The sequence below is a fragment of the Elephantulus edwardii genome, unplaced genomic scaffold (genome assembly GCF_000299155.1).
Source record: "Elephantulus edwardii isolate Elephantulus edwardi_28Jun2011 unplaced genomic scaffold, EleEdw1.0 scaffold00079, whole genome shotgun sequence".
NCBI classification, from domain to species: Eukaryota; Metazoa; Chordata; class Mammalia; order Macroscelidea; family Macroscelididae; genus Elephantulus; species Elephantulus edwardii.
In genome coordinates this window covers 11,937,219-11,958,055 of record NW_006399829.1, presented here as the reverse complement: position 1 = coordinate 11,958,055, position 20,837 = coordinate 11,937,219, and positions in this window count along the sequence as shown.

The window sequence follows — 20,837 nt, the reverse complement described above, 5'->3', positions numbered from 1 at the left end:
CTTAGTTCATTGTTGTAGCTACACTGTGTTAATTTATCCTTTGAGGCTCTTGCTCTTTTTATTTATTTTTTTTTTGCTGATATTCTACTTTACCATGTTTTTATGCTCTAATGGTTTATTATTTGAGGATTGGGGATTTATCACAACAATGGACAGTCTCCTTCCTTTAAGATTCAAAGCCTTGGACCAAATAGAGGTTCACAGCCTGGTGGCAATGAATTTCGAGAATGAAATGATTCAGTGACTACCTTTGGCACATGGTACAAATTTCCTTAGAAATGGTGACATCATAGTTCATAAAACAACTGTCTGCTCATATATTCTTACTGGAGACAGAAAATAAGTAAACATATAAAATTCAGAATTAAATAAAGCACAAAATGAAATGGTCATTTATATTTTATAGCACATGGCAGAGGCTGTGAGGATGGCATAGGATAGAAGGAAAAAAATTCAATCTGTTGTTCACGGAGTCACCATGAGTCATGGTTGACTTAATGACACCTAACAACAGCAATTTTGCATCGTCAACCTTAATTTTGCTGTATACATTCTGATTTTCCAAAGAACTTAGAAAAATTGATGGTATAGTTTTGCAGAACTTATTTCTTTGCTAAAGACATAAATCATAGCTGTTAAAACTGAAAATGCTTATAAAATATAGTATTTAAAATAATGTGAGCATGCGCACAAATGTTCAAAGACAGGCATGAAAAATTTCTGCTTAAAAGGTAAAATTTCAGGGAGAGACTTAATATTTTTAGAAATTTGGGTCAATCTCCAAACAACTATTGCTTTGTAATGATCTCATTTCTTACCAAAGTATAGTCTCTCATTGTTGTGCCATTGGTGTATCAAATCCCATAATGGTTACCCGGAATGGACAGTTTGTAGAGATCCCAGATTAAGACAGACTTGAAAGCAGGATTGGCATCCACTTCTTAAATAACAGTACTTTGGAAACCCAATGAACAGTAGACAGGATTCAAATCTTTTTTTCACAGGGTTGCTATGAGTTTTACTTGCCTTGCTGGAACTTAAAAAGAACAACAACATCTCTAACTCCAGTTTTCTGTTCTGAAATCCCTTTTGCCTTTTACCATGTTCTCCCTAAACCAGTTGTTATTGTTGTTGTGTACCACCAAGTTGGAACTGCCCCATACCTAATCCTCCAGCAGGTTTTCAGAGGCAGTCAATCATATGGAAGGACATTGCCCACCTTTATCCTGCAGAGCAGCTGGTGGATTCAAATCCCATGCCTTCAGAATTCCAGCATAGCTTTTTACCCTTAGGCCACCAGAGCTTCCTCTAAAGCAGTACATCTGGATTTAGCCCTATTTCCCAGACTCATAATCATGGAGCTAGCTTCAAACACCTAACGAAAATCATCATTCTCTATACCAACTCCTCCAAACTTGTTGCAAGGTTTGTACAGTCCTCCTCAACACTTCCTTTGCATCCATTTCACTCCTCTTCTGCTACCAACCAGCAGAGTCCATTTTAGAGAGGAACAAATGCTATCATTTCCAATTTGGCCTTCTGGCTTCTATCTTGTTTATTTCTCTAGGCCCACTTCTCATCTCATCTCACTCAGGAAGAGAAAACAGCTATAGGAATGAAACCTTGTTCTGATTTTTCTAAAGAAGAACTATGGAAGGACAGAGCTTGAGGGATTTAGAGTGTTTGTAAAAGTGGAACCACCTCTCAAAACAAGTAAACAAATAGTTGCCATGGGGTTGATTCAGACTAGTGGTATCCCCATGTGTGTCTTAGACCAGCACTGCCCTCCATGGAGTTTTCATGACTGTGACCTTTCAGAGCTGGGTCACTGGACTTTTCTTCTCACTTGGGCCTTTCTTCGCAGATGCCTCTAATGAGAATGAATCTTCACCTTTTCTGTATGTACTCTACCGCTCATCTGATTGTTTTACCCTGACAAGAAGGTGCCATAGGCTGGAAGGAAATACAAGTGATCAAAGGACTGCTTAATGATGCCGGAAATCAATTGCTGGGGAAGTGAAGAGAATAGAGAACTGAAAGTATATGAAGTTCAGCCCAAGACTGAGAAATTAGGTTAAGATTTCAGAGGTGAAGCAGTTCAGGGTGATGACAAGAGCTAGGCTATGTGGGTGGGACAGATGGGTTAGCAAATAGGAACAGACAGCTGTGTTTAAAGAATTACCAGAACTGAAAAGGAAAATCTAGGGTAATTTTCCACATACCCATTGATGTGACCAACAATTGAAGCTAAACAAAGCAAAACAAAACAAAAAACCCACACACGAAAAAAAAAAAAAAAAAAAAACAAAAAAAACCCCAAACCTATTGACATCAAAGGATCTGCCATCATAAGGATGACAGAAGGAAAAATGATGCCATTGACTGTGGTGTTGGAGAAGAGTACTAACTATCCCATGACTGCCAAGAGAACAGATATATCTTGAAGAGGGTGGAGCCAGAGCGCTCCTTGGAGGCAAGGATGGTGAAGCTTCATCTCGTCTACTTTGGGCATGTTGCTAGGAAAAGCTACTCCTTGGAGAAGAAAATATTGTTTGGAAAGGCAGAGGGTCAGTGAAAGAGAGAAAAACCCTCAAGGAGATAGATTGACAAAATGACTGTAGCAATCGCTTTGTGTTTCAGAGATTGTGAAGGTGTTGACACATGATAGGACAGATTCAGATCTTTTGGTCCTAAGGTTGTTGTGAGTTGTACTCAACTTGATATCATCTAACAACAACAATGTTGCTATCAAGTCGATTTCAACTCACAGCACTGGAGAAATCTACTGTCAAGAAGTTATTCATACCTGTGTGGTATGGGGTCTGCTGAGACACGTTCTGTCAAACGCATTGTATCACCCTGCTCCATCCTTCTGTCCCCCGCCCTTTGTGAGCTAAGATTTGAAGGTGGGCTTGACCCGCGGGCTTCTGGGAGACGTAATTATTTGTACTTGTGTGATATGGAGTCCGCTAAGACACCTTTTGCTAAAAGCGGTGTAGCCCCATGCTCTGCCCTTCCGCCCCCGCACTTGATAATAGAAAAGAAGGATCAGCAGTTGGAAAGCATGGACTTGATAACAGAAATGAAGCCGGAGATAGAATGATAGAATTCTGCACAATCAACGACTCATTCATGGGAAATACATTTTATAAGAAACATAAATGCAGGCTATAAACATGGATTTCACCTGATGGTATGCATAGGAATCAGATAGATTACACCTGTGGAAAGAATCTCTGGAGACGCTCAAAATCAGCTGTGAAAACTAGGCCAAGTGCTGATAGTGGGACAGACCACCAACTACTCATATACAAATTCAAGCTGAAGTCGAGGAAAATTAAATCAAGTCCACAGGAGCCAAAATTTGACCCTTAGTCTATCCCATATGAATTTCAAAACCATCTCAGGAATAAATTCGAGGACTTGGACATTAATGAGCAAAGATCAGATGAGCTGTGGGAGGATATCAAGAATATCATCCAGGAAAAATGCAAAAGGTCTTTACAAAGACAGAGAAGGAAGAAAAGACCCAGATGGGTAACAGAAGAAACTCTAAATATTCCTCTGGAGGAATGAGAAGCCAAAGCAAAGGGAAGAAATCAAGATCTTATGGAATTGAACAGAATATTCCAGAGGCAGTGTGGGGAAATAAAGTAAAGTATAACAGTGAAATGTGCAAGGAGCTGGAGTCAGAAAATCAAAAGCGCTGAACTCACTCAGCATTTCTTAAGCTCAAGGAACTGAAGAACAAATTCAAACTTTGAGTTGCAATACTTACAGATGTTTTGGGCAGAATATTAAATGATGCAGGAAGCATTAAATGAAGATGGAAAGAATATACAGAGTCATTGTACCAAAAAGAATGGTGGACACAGAAGAATTTCGTGAAATAACATATGAGCAAGAGCCTGTGGTGAGGAAGGAAGAAGTTCAAGCTGCTCTGAAAGAATTGGCAAAAAACAATGCTCTGAGAATTGAAGGCATACTGATTGACGTATTTCCACAAACAGATGCTGCCCTGGATGTGCTCATCAAGTTGTGCCAAGAAATCTGGAGGACAACCACTTGGCCAACTGACTGGAAGAAATCTATATTTGTTCCCATTCCAAAGAAAGGTGATCTGACAGAGTATAGAAATTATCAAAAAGTATCACTGATATCACATGCAAGCAAAATTCTTCTGAAGATTATCCAGAAACGACTGTTACAGCACATCAACAGAGAACTGCCTGAAATGCAGGCTGGATTTAGAAGAAGCTGTGGCACTAGGAATAGTACAGCTAATGTCAGATGGATCTTGGCGGAAAGCAGAGAGTACCAGAGGAATGTCTATCTGTGTTTCATTGATTATGCAAAGACATTTGACTGTGTAGATCACAACAAACTGTTGGTGATTCTGAGAAGAGTGCGAATCTCAGAACAATTGATTGTGCTTATGCGAAACCTATACTTGGACCAGGAAGCAGCTATCAGAACAGAGCAAGGAAACACTGCATGGTTCAAAATTGGAAAGGGTGTGTGTCAAGGATGTGTCCTATCTCCATATATTGTCAATCTTTATGCGGAACAGATTATCCAGGAGGCTGTGCTCTATGAGGAGAAGTGTGGCATCAGGATTGGAGGCAGACTCATCAACAATCTGCGTTATGCAAATGACACAACCCTGCTTGCTGAAACTGAGGAGGACCCAAAGGGCTTGCTGCAGAAGGTCAATGGATTGAAGCTCAACATCAAGAACACAAAAGTTCTCACTACTGGGCTGATTGGCAGCATCATGATAGATGGTGAAGAGATTGACAGCTTCAGTTTGCTTGCCTCTATAATCAATGCTCTTGTTACCAGCATTCAGGAAATTAAAAGACGAATTGCACTGGAAAAGTCTGCTGTCAGAGATCTCTCCAAAGTGTGGAAGAGCAATGGTGTCAGTCTGGAGACTAAGGTGTGCCTGATGTAAACCATGGTCTTTGCAATCACTTGCTGTGCATCATAGAGCTGGACAATGACTAGGGATGATAGAAGGAAAGTTCATGCCTTTGAGCTTCGGTGCTGGAGAAGAGTATTGAATATACCATGAACTGATAGGAGAGCAAACAAGTTCGTCCTAGAGAGGGTGAAGACAGGCATCACTTTGGAGGCAAGGATTCTGAAGCTCTGTTTGACATACTTTGGACATGTTTCAAGGTGGGATTAGTCTGTGGAGAGGGATGTCATGATAGGGAGGGTGGAGAGACAACGAAGGAGGGGAAGACCTTCTACAAGATGGATTGATTAAGTTAATGGGGGTGGCTGTGTCAGAGACAGTGAGATTGGCACAGGACAGAGCAGGGTTTAGGGCTTTGTACATAAGGTCGCTATGAGTTGCAAGCGACTCAATAGCACATAACAACATGTGAGCAGCAGTGGCATCCACTTCCTAAACAACATGCCTCCAGAAACACTATGAACTTAGATAATTGTTGATAGTTGTAGAAAGGCTTCAGGCCTTTTGTTCATAGGGTCATCATGAGTCATGCTCAATGAGATGGTTTGATTCTGTCACTGGGGTAATGGGGATAGGTGTGTCAGAGACAATAGATTGGCAAGGTATAGAGCAGGGTTGTTTTACATAGGCTGTTGTACATAGGGTTGCTATGGATACCAGGCGACTCGATAGCACATAACTACTGTCTTCAATGGTCTATAGGGTAAAGACATCAGTTTAAAGACAAAAGATTCAATGCGGGCATGTTTTGGATTGGTTTGTTTAATCTTCCTAAAAACATTTGATGTAGATAGAATTATTCATTTTCTAGGCTTTATTATCTATCTATAAAGGGAGTTTTGGAAGTTTAGTGGTAAGCAGTTGGGCTGTCATTAGGCACACAGTTTGAACACATCACAGCTCCATCCATGGAAGAAAGATGAAGAATGAGCCCAGGAAAAAGAAAGAATTGTCCTAGTTTTGCTTCATTGGACAAAATCAAAGAGTTGCACAGTGTGGTGGGTCTAGGGGTAAAATAAATGGGAAACATCCAGTGCGGACCTGAAAACACAGGGTAATGGTGGGTGCAATCCAATGGTGATTAATTTTATAAAACATAATGAGAGGGAATGATTGTATTAAATACAATGCGAATGAAGAATAATGTGAAATACATTGTATACTAACTTTGTAAGCAAATCAATATAAAAGAAACAAAAATAGTCAAGAGAGTGCCTTGTCATGTTACAAATACTGAAACACTTTTAGCCATTCTTGTTAACACAGAAGATGCACTGGTGGCATGGTAGGCTAGGTATTAATTGAGTTCCTTAAATGAAATGTGGAGATTTAAACCCACCATCCCATCTACAAGAAAAGACAAGTCAGTCCACTCGCATAAAGATTAAAGCCTCAGCACCTTTATAGAGTAATGGGTTTGGTTTTTAGTTTTGACTCCTACAGAACTATATTGTTAATTCACATTTCCTGAATGGTGCTAATGATTTGTGCTTGACTGCTAACTTAGGAGCTGACTGTTATAACCTGCCCATTTGTACCAGAGAAGAAATATTTGGAGAGCTGCTTGTATCAGGGTTGTTGTTGCTACCTGACATTGAGTTGCTTTATATTCAAGGCAACCCCATATGTACTGAGTAGAGCTTTTCCATAGTGTTAAAGGTTGTGGACCTTCAAAAGCAGATCACCAGGCTTGTCTCTGACTCATCGTTGGGTGGTTTCAAACCAACAACTTTTAGTGTACAATCAATAATTTTATCTACATTAAAACATTTGTGGGAAGATTAAATAAATAATCCACGAACATGTTCACTCCAATATATTTTTCACATTACATCTTTAAGGGATATTTGTCATTAGGTGCTGTTGTGATGGTCCTACTCACATGGAAAATCTGTACGGATGAATTAAACACTGTCTTGTGCTGTGTCATTCTTACAACTGCTGCATTTCAGCCCATTATTGAAACTACTGTATTAATGTGTATCATTGAGGGTCTTTCTTTTCCTAAAATTGATATTCTACTCAAGGGATTGACATCTCCTGAAAACTTGTCCAAAGTATGTGAGACCAAGTCTCACCATCCTCACTTATAAGGAATATTCTATTTGTACTTCTTCCAAGACCGATTTGTGTCGTTATTGTTGTTGTTAGGTGACATCGAGTTAAGTATGACTCAGAACAACCACATGAACAGGAATCTGAATCCTATTCTATCCAGTGCCATCCTCACACTTCCTGACACACAAGAGTCCATTGCAGTAGTCACTGTTTGGGCGTCTTTCTCTCCTTAGCTGATCCTCTACCCTTCCAAGGATCATGTTCCTCTCGAAGGAAAAGCCCCTTCTAGTAACATGCCCAAAGTACATGAGTCAAAGCCTCATTATTCTTACTTACAAACAGCACTCTGGCTGCACCCTCTCCAAGACATATTTGTTTGTTCTTTTGGCTGTCCATACAATATTCAGTGCTCTTTTCCAACACCACAACTTAAAGGCATCTATTCTTCTTCTGTCATTCCTTTTCATTGCCTAACTCTCAGATGTATACCAAGTGATCGGAAAAAACTGTGGCCCGAATCTGACACACCCTGGTCCTCAAACTGACATCATTACTCTTCAGTAATTTGGAGAGGTCCCTAACTGCAGACTTTCCCAATACCTCTCCTGACTTCCTGGCTGCTGATACAAAGGTGTTAAGTGTGGATTCAAGTAAGATGAAGTTGTTGAGAATTTAAATTTCTTCGTCATCCACCATGAGGTTGTCTTTTGGTCCAGTGGTAAATAACTTTGTTTTCTTAGCATGGAGATGCAATCCATATTGAAGGCTGCATTCCTTGATTTCTGCAACAAGTGCTTCAAGTGTGTCATCTGCCTAAGGCAGGTTATTGAGGAGTCTTCCTCTGATTATGATACCACATTCCTCTTCATAGAGTCCAGCTTCTTGGATAAATTGCTCAGCACACAAGTTGAACAGACTTTTGTAATGGTCAGGAGCAAATAATTTTAGCTCCCCAGCGACAACACTTAAGAAAACCTTATGAAGCAGGTCTACTCTGTAACACATGGTGTTGCTGCCATGATTCTAAATTAACTCAATGGCAATGAGTTTTGTTCTATTTTCTAATAACTTAATCTTAGTCTATCATTAGTTAATTTGTCCTATTGTGGTGGTTAGCATGTTGCTATGATGTTAAAAGTTACATCTTCATATTTCAAATACGAATAGAGTTACCCATGATGGACAAGTTTCAGTAGGATTTTCAAACCAAAATAGACCAGAAGATGTGGGTATAGTTAATGGAGAGTTGTGGTTCTCTATTAACTAACCACCAGAGGTGGTGCCTCTCTGGTAGTTTGTTTGTAGGTTCCAGCAGGCTAGCACAGCTACTCTTGACTGAAGGACGGTCTTCCTTCTATTGTGGTTGGTCATCTTCTTCAACCAAGTGTGCAGTTTTGGGGTGGGGGAACACACCCAGATCAGTGAGGGAGGAAAGAGACACCCACTTCTTAGCCAGCAAGATCAGCCAAATCAACCCTAGCAATCAGTGGGGTGACAGATGGTAGTATGAATCTCTGGGGCGGTTTAAATCCACCTGCAACACTGAGGTAGAAAGATGGGCAAGCCTCTTCTGTGTGATATACATTCTCCTGAAAACCCACTGGAGGATCAGCAATGAATCTGTTCCAACTTGACAACAGTTGAATTTTGGTGTTTTTTTTTTTTAGAAAGACTTGAAAAATCTACCTTCAATTGGTCAATGAAGACAGATCCCAACCATCTGGTATTGTACTGGAAGATGGATGGACCCTCAGGATTGGAAGACACTCAGAATACCCAGTAGCTGCAACAATAGACCGAACATGACCAATGATCATGAGGAAAGTACTGGACTGGGAAACATTTTATTCTGTTCTATAAATAAAGTGGGGTTATTATGAAGCAGAGACCATTGAGCAGCATAATCTTAATAATCCTAGTTGTTATGGTTCTATTAGGGAATTACTGCCATCCTCATTCTGCATATGAAGAAAATAGAACTCTGAGAAGGTATTTCACTTACGAGTGATGGACAGCACAGGTCTCCCAACAGTTGACAGGGCTCCTTCTGCTTCAACACACTTGACTCATTGCTCATGCTGCCCACCCAAGAGGAGGAACTCGGTACTTTTTCTGTCTGGCCATTTCCCCTGTCGGATACTGGCAGGTCAACGCCCCTATTACATTTTATTTATTCAGCCTGGAGTTATTCCCAAGCCCCAGATGAATTCTTTGAAGGAACACTTGGGTTTTTAGCCACTGAAAAATGTTGACAATTTCTTCATTTTAAATTTTATAGGGACTTAAATCTGCCACACTTGCATGACTTTTATTCTTAATTGGTCTTTACTCTACTCTTTATTTTACTGGGAAAGAGCAAATATGCCCACCTACCTCCCATCACCGCAGAATTAAAATAATCCTTGTGTGTGGAGCATTTTAATCGTGTCCAGCCCTCCACCAAACACCATGCTTTTATTTCTTGGAGTGAAACAAAGATAATGTACAATGCTCACATGGGCTTGGTTTTTCCAGCTATTTGAATTATTTTTTTTCTTTTAAACAGGGATCAAGGACTTCTTGATTTAAAATGCACAGAATTCCTATTTGCAGAGCAAGTTACACACAGCCTGGATATTTTACAGTTTAACTCTCAGCTAGCAAAGAGAAAAATGATCCTGAGTCTGGATGCACACCAGGAATGCTCTTAGGAGTCCTGAATGGGTAGTGAGGACAAGCCTGCTGGACTTCAGGGCACTTTCTCTTTGCTCTGTGCCTTATGAGCTTCGACAAGATACTTGTCCTCCCTGGGTCTCAGTTTCTTCCACTGACTCATCCAATCGCTCACTCAAGAGTGATTGTAGCCATTGTCTAGTCATATCTGAGGAGTGACGACCTCCTAGTCAACAGAATTAAATGCTGTCTGGTTCTGGACCATCCTCACAGCTTTCCATACGTCATTGTTCCAGCTACTGTACTTCAACTCACCAAGGGTCTTCCTTACCCTTCCTCACCCTCACTTTCACTGAATGTGACGTTTTCCTCCAGTAGTTGTTCCTTCCTGTTGACATGCCCCAAACAATATTCTGTTGTGATCAATAATGTTTTCATTTTTATGCTCTAAAAGCAGACTACAAGGCTTTTCTTCCTACTCTTAACTTAGGCATCTTCCTGAAACCTGTTCACCATGCATGACGCTACAGGTATCTGAAACACTGGTATAAGTTTGACATCTAAGAATTGTACTGCCAACGCAAAGGCATATGGTTCAAATCCACCAACTGCTCCCAGGAAGAATCTCCTCCCTATGATTTACTACCTCTGAAAACCTGCTGGAGGGTCAGGTATGCATCAGTTCCAACTCAACGATACCTAACAACATAATGATGATGACATAAAGAAGATAAGACCTGAACTTTGTCCTTGAGACCAGTTGTTAGAATAAGAAGGTTGAACTGTTGACAAGCTAAGTCAGTGGAATAAGTGGACAGGGTTCTTTCTCTTTCTTCCACATGAGCTCCCTGGGGTAAGTTTTGCTCCATCATGGAATTGGGAATATAGGAAGGAAAGCAGAAGGGATTATTTGAGAGGATGTTCTAAGTGGTACTTTATATTTTTTTAAGGCTTGAAATCTTGCCCCTACTTGGGCCACTCTCTAGCTTCTCCCCTTTACTCACTTGGCAGACATCCTGCCTTGTTTGATAGATGAGTCCCTCACCCCAGTAAAACAGTGGTCAAAAAAACGGCAATATCAAAGCAGTCTGAGCAAACAAGGAAATTTGTTATTCTTTGGGTGGCACATCCTTCTGGACTGAGATGCTTAATATCAGATCAGTTCTCATTAAAGTGTTAACATATTTCTGAAGGGATACAGTTTGCCAGCAGGACATCTGAAACCCCAGGCAGAATGAGAGAGTGCAGCATTACAACTGCATCTGCTTCAAATTATGCTCTGCAAAAGACAAAAATACAGCCCCATGTGTCCAAAAATACTTCTTAGTTGTGAGCCAAAAATACGTTTATTCTTGGATTCATAAAAATGTAGGCCATGTGAAATATGTGGGGGGCATGCACTCTCAGATGAAAAAAGAATGGTCAAAGAAAGAAAAAAACCATAAGTCTTAAAAGCCCTTTGTTGAAAGGAAATAGAGATAGTACTGGAGAAGGAACTAGGAAAGCTTTACCCTCAGAGAAAAGGAGCCCTGAAGCCCAGGAGTGCCCCACCATCCCCAAAATCCCTGCATAACTAGGACCCAGGGTCTCCACTTCTGACTACTTTGAAGGGATTAGTTAAATCAGAAGGCAAGACATTGTCACAAACCAAAAGAATTTAATGAAAAGTATTAGATCAATTGCTCCAGAGCACTCACGTCCAAAAAATCTGGGATGCTTACTGAAACTATTAAAATCTCAAGGTGGAGACACAAGCAATTCTATTTTGACGTGATAGTCACCATCTGCCCAACATCCTCTCTACACAAAGGCTCCTTCCAACATTAAAATCTGAGAAACATCATTTTAGGATAGTTTCCCAATCATGTCTGATCCATAGCATCATTGATGTCCATGCCCAGGTGTCCTAGCAGTTGGTTTTGACATAAGTTCAAGACCTCACTTAAAAAAAAAAAAATTTCTCATTATTATTGCCTTTAATTATTAAAGTTACTTGCCATCCAGTGAGTTCTAGCTTATAGAAATCCTCTATCAAGTTTCTGAAGGTATACTCTTAATGAAAGGTGACTGCTCTTCTCCCTCCTCCAGAGCTGATGGTCGATTAGAACCTGGGAGATGTCTGGCTTTTGGGTTAACAGTGCAACTCGCTGTAGACTGCACCACCAGATTATCTTTATAAACCTGATTTTTAATTGTCTTTTTTAATTATACATACATTTACAAGCACATTTAACTATATGGATGAAAACATAATCAAATAATAAAAAATTTACTTCACTAATAAAGAATTGGGTGACATTAGCATTTGTGAATTGGCAAGTGAATGTCTGAGAAGAATAGCATCAGCAAATTATGCACAGCAACATTACCAAAAATAAGCTGGTGGGTTTTGTTTTTTTAAAAAAAAGAAAAGCAAAACCCAAAAAAGACCAAATGGTCTTAAGTGAGTGTGAGTTTGTTCTAACTCAGACTTTAAATTGGGTACTACCTGTGCTGCCGGTAACACACACACACACACACACACACACCCATATGCAGTTGCATAATCTGTGAAGTGTAATGTTACTACCCAAGGCAGCAGTTTGAACCCTCCAGAGGCTCCACAAGAGAAAGATGGGCATTCTTCCCTCATTCACATTTACAGCCTCAAACATACAGTGGAGGGTGAGTCAGGACCAGCCGGATTGCAGTGAATTTGAGATTTTTGGTTGTAGAGTGAGAAGATGGAGTCCTGTCCCCTCCTCCTCAATCCACATTCTCGTCTCTTCCCTTCTCCAGGTTTCAAATCTTAGAGTTGTTAAAATATTATCATTTAAAAAAAATCCCTATATTCCTTTGCATTTCTAAGCTTCAGTACCTTATGGTTCTATATCAAGTTATTACTCGTCTGTAAGTGGTATTTTTAAAAGTATTTTGTGTATTAAACTTAAGAGGCTAAGCAAGGTCTTCTAGGAATAACCATCCTTTGTGGACCACAGGAGCTCTGTGAATAGTTATATCATTCACATTCAGGCCAACAGTCAGGGAAGAGGCCTGAGGATCACCTCCTTAGACATATAGGAGCCAAGCATAACTCATTAACACTAATAATACAGTACTCAAGGAGGCAGGAGTCTCCTCCAACTATTATCTCATATGATCTTCAAACCACCCAGGGAGGTGGGTAGGGCTGAATGTTATTCCCATTGGACAGAAGAGAAAAGGGAAACTAAGAATGTGACTTGCCCAAGGCTACATAGGATTCAGATCTTCCACTCCTCACTAGCCAAGCCTGGTGCTTGTTCTGCAAAACCAGCCTACCTGGACCCTTCCAGTGAGTCAGGAAGGGTGCCATAAAGAGCTGAATCTTTGATCAAGAAGTAGGGAAAGATGATACAGTGTTTTTTACTACATCAAATTTCTCTTTGAAAGAAAGTAATGTTTGTTTTCATGATTTAGTCAAAGAAATTTAGTTCTGGTGTGAAAAACAACATATATGAATTTTATATGTACATCAGTATAAAATAGCATTTTAGATAGAATGAGAGGAAAATGGAGAACAAAATACTAATTCCTAAAAAAAGGCCAGACTTAGAAGACCAATTGAGACCAGAAGAATTGCCAAGATTATCACACTTTAAATTTGGAACTGAAATCACTATTAGGAGTTACTTTTCACTCAAATGTATAGATTAGATTATAAAATAACTAAATTCACCCATAAGGAGTGCCCATCAACAAACGAATGGATTAAGAAATTATGGTACATTCACACAGTGGAATAATATGCAGCACCAAGGAACAAAGACTTTGTAAAATACTATAGGACATACTGCATGGCTCAAAATTGGGAAGGGTGTACGCCAAGGACATATCCTATTTCCATGTCTTTACAATCTATATGCAGAACAGATTATCCAGGAGTCTGGGCTCTATGAGGAAAAATGTGGCATCAGGATAGGACAACAATCTGTGTTATGCCGATGACACAACCCTGATTGCTGAAACTGAGGAGGACCTGAAGCACTTACTGCAGAAGGTCAAGGACTGCAGCCTTCAATATGGATTGAGCATCAAGAAAACAAAGATTTTCACCCCTGGGCAGATTAGCCGCATCATGATAGATGGTGAAGAGACTGAAATTGTTAACAGCCTTAATTTTCTTAGCTCTATAATCATAATCTATAATCTTGGTATCAGCAGCCAGGAAGCTAAAAGGTTAATTGCATTGGGAAAGTCTGCTGTCAGAGACCTCTCCAAAGTACTGAAGAGCAACAATGTCAGTCTGGAGTCTAAGGTGCACCTGATCCAGGTCCTAGTCTTTGTAATTACTTGCTATGCATCAGAAATCTGGAAAATGACTAAGGACGACAGAAGGAGAATTGATGCCTTTGAGCTGTGGTGCTGGAAAAGAATATTGAATATACCATGGACTGATAGGAGAACAAACAAATTTGTCCTAGAGAGGGTGAAATCAGGCTGCTCCTTGGAGGCAAGGATTCTCAAGCTTTGTCTGACATACTTTGGACATGTTGCAAGATGGGACAAGTCCTTGGAGAGGGACGTCATGCTTGGGAGGGTGGAGGGGCAGTGTAAGGAAGGAAGAACCTTGATGAGAAGGATTGATTCAGTGACTGTGGTAATGGGGGTGTGTGTGTCAGAGACAATAAGATCAGCACAGTATAAAACAGGGTTTAGGGCTGTTGTACATAAGTTTGCTATGAGTAACAGGCAACTCAATGGCACATAACAACAGCAACATATGGCATGGGAAAGTTTAAAGAGCATTATGACTGAACTAACTCAGTCTCATAAGATCAAATACTGCACAAGACCATTATTGTATCAAGAGAAGGTAACTAGTAAGATGTGTACAAAAGTCCAAATGGGGAAGGGGGATATGGCAAAGAGAAAGTGGGGAGGGGGAGAAATTAATAGGATAACAGAGTTTGGTGGGTGGTGCAGCGAGAAGGTTGGAGGTAAAGGAATGATGGAAGATCCACAGGGACCTGAAAAGGCAGGGTAACTGGCATAGATAAGTGGTGATTCATATAAACACAATGTCTATGAGTGATCATTTGAAACACAATGCGAATGAAGGAATATGCAAAATGCAATGTACATGAATAAAATACAATGTATAAGAATTTTATACACAAACCAATAAAACATTTAAAAAACAATTCCATTTTAAAGATTTTTTTAAAAAAAAAAAAGAAGCAGCAGCACATATTTCTTGGAGAAAATCCAATCAGCGTGCTCCTTGAACACAAGGGTGACAAAGATTCACCTTACATACTGTTTCAGGCCATCATCTTTTCAATCATTTGCTGTGCAACAGAGAACAGGACAATGACTATTGAGTTGTAGTATTGAATTGGATATGTTTTCCTCCGACTTTGATTTCACATTCTTCTTCATAGAGTCCAGTTTCTCAAATAATTTGTTCAGTATAAAAATAGAGCATACAACCCTGCCACACTCCTTTCTTCATTTTAAACCATACAGTCATGATTTAGGCCATAGTCTTCCCAGTCATTTGCTATGCTTCTGAAAGCTGGACAACGAATGAAGGGTGACAGAAAAAGAGTTGATGCCTTTGAGCTGGGGGTGTTGGAGAAGAGCATGGAACATCCCATGGACGGCCAAGAGAACAAACAGCTATGCTTGGAGAGTGTGCAGCTGGAGTGCTCTTTGGAGACAGGAACATTAAGGCTATGCCTCACAAACTTTGGGTATGTTGCAAGGAGAGGCTGTTCCTTGGAGAAGAACATGATGCTGATAACAGTGGAGGGTCATTGAAGAAAAGGAAGACTTTCAACTAGGAGGATTGACAGGGTGACCGCTGCAATGGGCTCTTGCATGCCAGGAAGTGTGAGGATGGCGCAGGATAGAACAGGGTTCAGATCTTTTGTTTGTAAGGTTACTATGAGTAATACTTGACTCAACGGCACCTAACAATAACAGTGTTCACTTGCTCTCACAACAGCTGCTTGGTCTAGTTAGTTATAGGCGATGCGTGAGCACAATTATGTGTTCTGGGATCCCCATTTTTCTCCATGTTATCCATAACTTGTTGTGATGCACGCAGTCAACGGCCTTTGCATAGTCAATAAAGCATAGACATTTTTATAATATTTTAGTATTCATTACTTTCAGCTGGAATTCATCTTACATCAGTAACGATATCCCTGGTGCCAAAGCCTCTTCTAAATCCTGCTTGAACCACTAGCAGTTCCCTGTCTACATATTCTTCTAGCCTTTAGTGAGTTGTTTTCAGTAGAATTTTATTTGCATGTGATATGACACTGTTTGATAGTTTTCACATTCTGTTGGATCACCTTTATTGGGAATGGGAACAAATAGGGATCTCTTCCCATCTGTTGGCCCAGCAACAATCCTCCAAGTTTCCTGGTACAAACTGGTGAGCACATCCAGAGCTGCATCTCTTAGTTGAAACATGCCAATCAGAATGCCATTGATTCCTGGGGAATGCCTTCAGTACCATTTCAACTTCCTCCTTCAATACCATTGGCTCCGGCTCATGTGGTACTGAAATTTTTCAAGGTCTGTCAGTTCTTTTTTGTACAGTTACTCTGTGCATTTCCTTCATATTCTTTTTGTGGTTTCCTGGATCATTCGATATATTGTACTTTGTTATTGTTGTTGTTATGTGTGTTGAGTCACTTGCCACTCATAGCAACCCAACAGCTCTGAACTCTACTCTATCTATCCTGTGTCAATCTTATTGTCTCTGACACACCTACCCCGACTAACCCAGTCACTGACTCAGCCCATCTCAGCCAGGACTTTTCTCTTTTGCACTGTCCTTCAAGGCTTACATTTGCTTTTCTGTTTTTTCAACTTGAGATATGCAGAGCAAATTCTTCTCTTCCTCCCCCCACCAATTCCAGATTTCTGCATGTTCCTAGAAGTATTTTGCTATCTATGTCTTTTTCAAGTTATACTTTGAAATCTTCTGTTCAGCAATTTTATTTCAGCATATTTTCCCTTTGTTTGGCTTCTCGACACTCTAGTGCAATTTTTAGTCCCTTTTGCATTTTTCAGTTTTTTTCATTCTCCTGAAAAACTGAAGTTCATTTCAGTTTTTCCTTTCTACTCTGTCTTTGTAATGACATTTTTGGCTCTCTTTGCAAATGATATCTTTGATGTCATCCCACAACTCATCTTCTGGTCTTCAGTCATTGGTGTTTAGTGGTTCAAACCTATTGGTAAGATGATTTTGAAATATAGGTGGGATAAGTTCAGGATCATATTTTGGCTCTCATAGACTTGTTTTCATTTTCTATGGCCTTAATATGAATGTGCACATGAGTAATTGATGGTCTGTTTCACAGTCTGCCCTTGACCTAGTTTTGGTGGCTGATATTGAGCTTCTCTAATGATTTTTTATACAGATGCAGTCCATCTAATTCTTATTCAATCCATTAGAAAAGTCCATGAGTAAAGTTGTCATTTGTTTTTTTTAAAATCTATTTCCAATAAATAAATAATTGAACATATGAAATTCAATCATTCTATTTACAACACCAAGTCAATATTTTCCAACTATCATTCCATCTTCATTGTTTCCAACTTTATTCATCAATAACCTGCATCATGCAGATGACACAACCTCGCTTGCTGAATGTGAGGAGGACTTGAAGTACTTGCTGCAAAAGATCAAAGAATACAACCTTCAATATGGATTTCACCTCAATATCATGAAAACAAAAATTCTAACCACTGGACCAATAGGCAACATGATGATAGATGAAAAGATTGAGGTTGTCAGTGATTTCACTTTACTTGGATCCACAATCAACTTCCCCGGTATCAGAAATCAGGAAATGTATTGCACTGGGAAAGTCTGCAGTCAAGGACCTCTCCAAATTATTGAGGAGCAATGATGTCAGTTTGAGGGCTAAGGTGTGTCTGATTCATGTCAAGGTTTTTCACATTGCTTGCTGTGCATCTGAAAGCTGGACAATGAATAAGGATGACAGAAGAATAATTAATGCCTTTAAATTGTGGAAGTAGAAAAGAGTACTCAATATCCCGTAGACTGTCAAAAGAACAAACATGTATCTCTTGGAGAAAGTGCAGCCAGAATGTTCTTTGGAGGAAAAGATGATAAAACTTTATTTCACATACTCTGGGCTTATTGCTAGGTGAGACTATTCTGAGGAGAGGTTTATCAAGCTTGGAAAAGTGAAAGGTCAGGAAAAGTTAGGAAAACTGTCAACCAGGTTTATTGATACTGTGAGTGCTGCATTAGACTCTAGTGTATTAGGAAGTGTGAGGATGGCCTAGGATAGGACAGGGTTAAGATGTGTTGTTCTTAGGGTCGTTATTGGTCATACTTGACTCAACAGCACCTAACAACAATAGCAACTGAACTGGTAGGAGCTCTGGTGGTCTAATAGTAAGGAGTTGCCCTGGCAACCCAAAGGTACACAGTTCAAATCCACTAGCTACTCTATGGAAGAAAAATGGGCAATCTCTTCTGATGCAATTAATTGCCTCTGAAAACTTACTAAACATCAGCTATGGGTGAGTTTTGAAACAATGGTACACAACAATAGCAGCAGTACTTCACTGGAGGAGGGGGGCAAAGTTTTCTCTCTTTTTCAGTACTTTTATCAACTGTAGTAATTAGTCACATAGGAGACACTAATCTATATAACTTAGAATCAATTCACCAATTAAAAGCAGTGGGTCAAAAGCTATATAGTCAAAAGCAAATAGATGGACAACCACATGGACAAATGACAACTTGGGAAATAATGAGCGTTCTTATCTCTGGACCTTTCTCAGCAAACACACTTGGAGGCATGATGGGGAAAAGGATGTGGAATAGGAGATAGAGACAGTCAACATTCATTGCAAGGGGAGGAGCTCCCAAGCCTGTTCTTTTCTTTTTATACCTTTTTAAAAAAATTTTGGTCTGTTTTGTGTTTGTTTTAGGGTTTTGTGGGGTTTTTTTGTCAATTCTTTTAAAATTTTTTTTTTTATTTTAATGAAAGTTTACAGAGACTTAGGGTTTCCAATCATTCATTGTTACACTTTTCTCCCTGCCCATTCCCTCCCCTCCACCCCAATTCACTCTTCTCCTTGAAAGGTAAAAGAAAAAACTCTTTCATTGTTATGCAATTCCTTCACCCAGTCCACTCCACTGTGCAGCCTTCATTCTGGACTCCTGTCATGACAATAATACCCAATCATATATCCCTTTTAAACAGTTCTCTCCCTCATCTGTTTCAATGCAGTATACATCATTCATTCCCTCCTTCTCTGTCTTCCCTCAACCCAGATGTCAGTCCCATTTTACAACAGTGGCCCTATGCAATATTTGTCCTTTTGTGACTAAGATATTTCACTCAGTATAATGTCCTCCAAGGTCATCCATTTTTCATACTGTTTCATGACTTCCTTGTTTTTCAATTCTTCATAGTATTCCATTGTGTGAATATACCAGAGCTTCTCTATCCATTTGTTTGCTGATGAGCACTTGGGTTGTTTTCAGCTCTTTGCTATTGCAAACAAAGCTGCAATAAACATGGGTGTCCATACATTTGCCGGGGTGGTGGTTATGGTTTCTTTAGAATAAATTCCCAGTAGTGGAATTGCTGGATCAAATGGTATTTCAATTTGCAACTTTTTAAGACAGCGCCATACTGCCTTCCATAGTGGTTGCACCATTTTACACTCCTCCCAACAGTGAATAAGCGTTCTAGTTTCTCCACAACATCACCAGCATTTGATGTTTGCTGTTCTGTTTAACTTTGCTAATCTGAATGGGGTGAGATGATATCTCATAGTTGTTTTGATTTGCATCTCTCTTAGAGTTAGGGATTTTGAACATTTCTTCATGTATTTCTTCGCCATCTGAATGTCTTCTTTGGTGAAGTGTCTGTTCATACCCTGTGCCCATTTTTCAATTTGGTTACTTACCTTTATCTTCTTGTGGTCCAAGCTTGCTCTTGAAATTGCTGTCAACAAGGTTGCCATGACATCAACAGGTACTTTCCCTACCCTTCCTCTCTGCTCTTCCCCTGAAATGCCACATTGTCTAGTTTTCCAACCCAGATTGTCAAGCAGCAGCTATCAATGGAAAACATCAGAAAACAGTGCCAAAATAAGTGGAAGGAGAGAGGGAGTAATTAATGACTCAAGAACATCTGGCTTCTTGAAAGTTCCTTGGAAGAAGTTCTCTCACACATTCATTTCCTACTTGTCTAAGAAGCTGGAGGAAGTAAGGCTGGTGGTGTCCCAGATGTTCTATCAAGGCTCTCTGCCAGCAAATGCACAGTTGGTAAGGTGGTCTGGACATTCTATTGAGAAAAGATTACTACTCAACTTCTCTCTCTACTCAGTCCTGCTTCATTCCTGTCCACAAGTGTAGATTCCAAGGGTGCTCCACAGTAATTTCCTTCCTGCTAATTTCCATCTCAAAGTATGCTTCCTAGGAAATCCAAACTGGCAGTTGGTACAATGAGTGGGCTGAGAAAGCAAACACTGATACAGAATTTTGGAAATGAATTACTGAGTGCCCACATGGCTAACCAGTATTATGGGCATCTTGCCAGGAGGGACCAATCCCAGGAGAAAGATATCATGCTTCAAAGGATAGAGGGACAGCTCAGGTGAGAAAGATCCTGGGTGAGAGACATTGACACAATAACTGGATTAATGAGGGTAGGTGTGCTGGAGATAGTGAGATTAGCTTAGGATAGGGCAGGGTTCAGGGCTCTTGACCACTATGAATCTTAGGAAACTCTAGGGCACATAACAACAATAACATGTGCCTAAGAGGAGTCAGTGCTGGTGATATGTGAGTAACAAATGATTTCTGATGCTGGAGAGCCAGGCAATAGTTAAAATTTTCAACTGTAGTTGTTGTTGTTATGTGCTATCGAGTCGCTTGTGACTCATAGCGACCCTATGTACAAGAGCTCTATACGTTCTTCTATCCTGTGCCAAACTAGACATCTCAAACACACTTATTCCACCTCTTTAGTCACAGAATCAATCCATCCCATCAAAGGTCTTCCTCTCCTTCGCCGCCCCTCCACTTTGCCAAACATGATGTCTCTCTCCAAAGACCAGTCCCTCCTTGCAACATGCCCAAAATATGTCAGACGAAGCTTCAGAATCCTTGACTCCA